We start from the raw sequence: 5,921 nt of genomic DNA, 5'->3' as shown, positions 1-5,921 counted from the left end.
CATTGAAATATATACAATGAATGGATTAATTACAACGTTCTTCAAAAGTAGTTAGTTAAATATTAAGATTAGCTGAACTTATTATCAAAGAAAAACAAAAGAAAAATTAACATGGGCCAAATATTTTAACATTAACATATATAGATAGTTAGTTTTAGATAGTTGATCTTTTAGTCATGTTTGACAAACAAATACAGTTCAGTCATCCGTCAAGTAAAAAATAAGTTGTCATCCAGTTCATTGGAGAATACGTCACGATATGCTACTGATATTGATTGGCATAAGAATGTGATCTCTATTCTCTCTGGTAGTCTGACTGCTATGAAAATGATCTTATTTTGGCAAAGTAAGTAAATTTTGCATAAAATTGAACGATATCAAATCAATCTATAATATTTTTAAATACTATAAAATATGTTATCTTCTATTACATGTAAACGGCATATAAATCCCGTAGCATAACAACGCTAAATAGTTAGGCATATCTTTGAATACTGAACTCTGGTAGAAACTATATATAAAGAAGAGAAAATATCTTGAATTGAAATTAAAAAATATACTTAAGGTTATGAGTAAGCGATCTGCTCTGACTACATGTAACAAAATACTCTTGTAGAAGCAAATGCTGAAACCAAAAGAGATTTATAGGATTCAACTATTAAGCTGTTTAAGTTCCAGAAATATTATGAAGATCCAAGAAATCCAGTACAAAATTCTGAAGTACATTGTGACCGAAAAGCTTTCGGAAATTCTCATTTAAAATTCGCGCGCTGTATATTTTTCGATATTTTAAGTTTATGTAGTTTGGCAGCACTGTCCTTAATTACTATGCCAAAAATGAGCGCGATCTGTCAGACAGTTCGTTTACGGCAGCTGTTGAAACCAGTTCACCTCAGTAGTGCGTTGCGAAAAAAACAATGGAAAAAAATATTGAACAAAGAGTTTGCATCAAATTTTGTTTTTCGAACGAAATTTCGTGTGCAGAATCGTTGCGAATGCTACAAAAGGCTTATGGGGAATCAGTTTTATCGAAAACTCAAGTTTATGAGTGGTACAAAGCCTTTCAGGACTGTCGTACGACCGTCGAAGACATGCCGCGTTCTGGACGACCTTCGACCTCTACCACCGACGAAAACATTGAAAAGGCAAAGGAAATCGTGTTCAAAAATCCTCATGTGAGTGTTAGAGAGATAGCACGAGAGCTAGGCATCGGTCGTGAGATGGCTCGTTTGATTTTGGTGGACAATTTGTGTATGCGACGTGTCAACGCCCGGCTTGTTCCGATTCACCTCAATTTGTTCAACATTATCAACGATTTTAAGGCCAAACATTCAATAAATACCATCGAACAGCCACCGTATTCACCTGATCTTGCACCGTGTGACTTTTTCCTGTTTCCCAACCTCAAATTACCACTCAGAGGAACGCGTTTTGAATCCATAGAAGACGTAAAACAGAATTCGCAGAGGGAACTCAAAGCCATACCGGAAAGCGCCTATAAAAAATGTTTTGATGATGGAGGAACGTGCATTGTGTATCGCTTCTAATGGGATATTTTTGAAGGAGATAAAATAAATATTGATGAAGATTAAGAATTTTGCGTTTTATTTAAAATTTTCCGGAAACTTTTCGGTCACAATGTATAGCAGCAATGTGCCTTGGAACGTACTCAGTAGTACGTATGGAAGGAAAGACTATTAAAAATTGAACAGTTTCAGAGACAGGTCAATAGAAAATGTTCAAATTTTATTACAGTCGCCACGTCAACGGACACTTAGCGGTCATTTTTCAAATTTGGTACTTCTAACTCTCTAAAATACAAGCATATGCATATATTGTACATTGGGCTACACGGTGTTAAGAAATCGTAATGTAATTTATTCTATCTGAGAAATATACATCTGAATAGTTAATAAGCTAAAGAGGCTATATGAGGCTATATCCCATCACATCAGACCGCAGTCTAAATACACGTCCATCAATACGCCTAAGCCCTCTCCGCAATATTAAGAGGAATGTGATATCAAATATTTTTATATAATCGGGAAGGGTCCACCAATCTTATATAACTACCTACATACATTCGGAATTTAGTAGTTGTCTATCGATAGGTATGGAACAAATCTATTTTATTATTGAGTTAATATTTAAAACTTATTCCTGCTAATAAGAACAGTTTGAAAAACAATATTAGATAGTTAAAAACGGATATACATACATTATATTTTTAAATTTATTAATTTATGAAGTAGTATAAAATCAATACAATAAAAATTTGGCATTAATAATATAATTTAATAATATAATTATATATGCACGTATATTTCGGTTAATTCGTGAAGTAAAATTCAATACATCAAGCAATTCGCGTGATTTTATTTCTTTATAAACTTAAAATGAAAATAATTTAATATTTGTATTATTCATTAATTTTGATTTGGTATTAAAATGACTTTTTCAGAGCACGTGATTATATTTTTATTGGGTTGATAATCATGTGATGTGTGGCAGCAACTGTCACTAATGATTTCAAAAACATTAAAACTGGTTGATGAGTTTTGAGCAGAGAAAATGTATACATTAATAATTAAAAATACATAATCACACTTTTATATACGTATTCGTTATATATACATATTCGTTATATATATTTGAATCCAATGCTTAGCTGAAAACAGACCGCTCAGCTCTTTACTTTAAATTATACCAACTAATTAAGTTAAGAAATAACATATTATTTGTTGCGAATTATAAGTATATTATTAGATATATACATATATATGAGTTTTCGTTTACTTTAAGCAAACCAACTGCAAGTATATTTATCTATTTAAGAACTCGACTTTAATTTTGCGTAGATGTTTTTCTATTCTTTATCTACATGACTGCGTCTACTGATGTGTGATTTGATTTTTATGCAAAATATAATGCAATAAAAAAAAGCTAAATATAATACAAATTAAGAATGGCAATATAGTTTCTTTTAAATCTGTTGTAAGAAAATATAACTATATTTGAAATACATATTCATAGGTATTATAAAAGTTATAAATATTGTCATTGCTTGAAAAATCTTTTGTTTTTAATTATTTACTTGTACTTGTTTCAATATCTATTCATTCATCTATTCTATTCATTTAGAATGTATAAGATTTCTCTTCCAATTAAATGTCCTTCTCCTTTAATGTTAGACAACAAAATTTGCAAATTTTTTTCCATTTTAATAATAGTAAATATTTATGTAAAAAGTAAAAAGAAACAATAATACATTTTCTCTGTGAATGCCCGGCTTCAGCGTCCAGAAGATATAGGTTCTTAGGAAAACATTTCTGTGATAGTTTATCAGACTACCTATAAATCTATAATAATAAACAAATTTCATACCAAACATTCACAACTAAATTAAACTAATCTTTTTTTAAAATTATTAAGAAATTAGAATTATAAGAAATAGAAATTTTAAATTAACTATAATAATTTACCTAGAAGACTATCAATTTCATTTTCTATAGAATAAATCAATTACCTGGTATCTTGCACTACTTTTATTAATTTCATTCTTGATAATAGGAGTTTCTATGTCACTATGATTCAGTTTGTTTCTTCAAATCAACGGACTTTACAAATCATTCTATAAACCTTTGACCAATATCTTCGCGAAATTGTTCGACTTGAATTGTTGAGTGTTCCCCATAGCTGTAATCTGTGTGTAGATGATTATTCTTCAATTATATTATAGTTATGCGGACTTGAACATTTGTTGTCCTTCATATTGCGCCTAGATCTAAACAATCCTTAATAATGGCACAATATGCAATGTCTCTTCCTATAAAACTAGTGAATATAAATATTAGGTTTTGTAATAGGGAAGACTTAGGCTAACCACGTATTCTCATACAAACCAGAGCTCGTGAGAGCTATTAATTGACAAAATAGTAATTAGGTTCCTGAGCATTAATAACTCGATCTGCTGGATATGATATATATAAAAATGGCTTACATGGCCTTTTTTTATTGATTATGTATGATCTGGGTAAAGTTATTGAGTATTCGTTAATAAATTTTTTTTAAGTTAAGAAAGAGATATAATTTGTTATGAAGGAATTAGGAACTTAAAAATAAAAGTTCATAGATTTTGGTTGCACTTCCAGGGATGTAAGTAAATCTTAACTTTTCTGATAAGTAAGAATTAAATACAATTATTTATATACATAAGAGAAACTTATTCTTTACCTAATAATTATTTCGACCACTATTGCTTGTGTGTAGGGTACAAAATAAATAAATAACCAAACGCCCCTGAGATCACATCTTTAGCGTTAAAATTCCATATTTTTATCACAGTTAATAAGAAGGAGTAAAATTATTTTTTGATTTATTTGTTTTTCTTCATTTTTATATTCTTAATTTGATTATATTTATATTGTTAAGTTACTGTTTTTAATCCAGTAAGTATAAATCACTAAGTACAACTCGTGATTAAAAACTGGGTTGATAACATTCTCGACAAACACTACGAGTGTTCACACAAATTGTGACGCATATACGCCATTCAAGCAACTGAATTGTTGGCAAATGCATGGGTTGTAGTATCGTATAAGGTGTATGAATGTATATATGAATGATTGTTGGCATTTTTATGAGGAGAAGGTCGTAAATCAGCCGAAGCGATTGTGCCCTCTGAAGATCTTTTAAAATTTTTCCATTCAGTACTCACGCGACAATCAGTTCACGGTTTTAATGAATTAAATTTGAAAAAAAATTTTTATTTTTTAAACAAAATAGAAAATGAATTTAAATTTTTGACGCTAAATAAAGGTGTTAATTTTATCTAATAATAGATAGGTCATGAAATTAATGTTATTGGAATAAACAACAGTTCCATACTATATACTGCGGCAATCAGTTATTCATATTTAAACCAGTATGGATTAGTTATTTTTTAAGTGAATTTATAAACAAAGGAAAAAATAATAATAATGCGAATAAATAATAAATGTTCAATTTTTGGGATTATAATAATCCGACCTTTTATGAACCTTTATAAGTTTGCTGAATTACAACATCATCGGTTGTCGGCATAACCCAATGATTTAACCTAGCTCCATAAAAAGTAATCGAGAGACGATAAATCGCACGAACGAGGGGACCAGATGACAGGACGACTTTTGGAAATGAAGTTAACACCAAATTGATTTCGCTATAAGTCGATTATTAAGCGCGCTGTATGGCAAGTTGGTCGTCTTGTTGGAACCAAATCCCTAATGTCGTCGATGTTTAAGTAATTAATTATTGGGAACTAATATTCAGTCAGGATGGGTCGATAACGCTCGTCATTCACTGCAACTACAGTTCCTTTCTTATTTCGAAAGAAAAAAGAACTAGTGCAGCATGTAAACCGCATCAAACAGTTAATTTTAATGAATGTTTTAGCGTTAACAGCTCAAGGATTATCTTCGCTCCATATACGGCAATTTTGCCTATTGATGTATTCATTTACCCAGAAATGAGCTGAATCACATTTTAAAGTGTAATAAGATGTTTCTTTTCGACATGCAGAATATCTTTAAATAAAACAAAAGTAATAGCGAATAGAGAAAGAACGGGGTACTAGCTCCCATTTGAGCAGAGCACTGCGACCATGATTGATCTTTTGTGCTTCAACAGACAAAATTAAACTTTAACTGAAATACTATGTTATTGATTAAAGTATAATTATTGTAATTTTAACTAATATCTACAATAAAAGTTAGATTAGATATATGGTACGATAATACTTTTTATTCCTAGGCATTGTGAAATCAAATAATTTCTAAACATTGCTAATGTAGTAAAATAAATACATTGCTTTTCTATTGAAACAGATAATATTTACTATACATCCTGAAGAGCAAAAAAGGTAGTAAGATATCCTGAATTCA

The sequence above is a fragment of the Teleopsis dalmanni genome, chromosome 2, assembly GCF_002237135.1.
Source record: "Teleopsis dalmanni isolate 2A chromosome 2, ASM223713v2, whole genome shotgun sequence".
In the NCBI taxonomy this organism is placed as follows: Eukaryota; Metazoa; Arthropoda; class Insecta; order Diptera; family Diopsidae; genus Teleopsis; species Teleopsis dalmanni.
Note: the sequence above shows the minus strand (reverse complement) of the source record.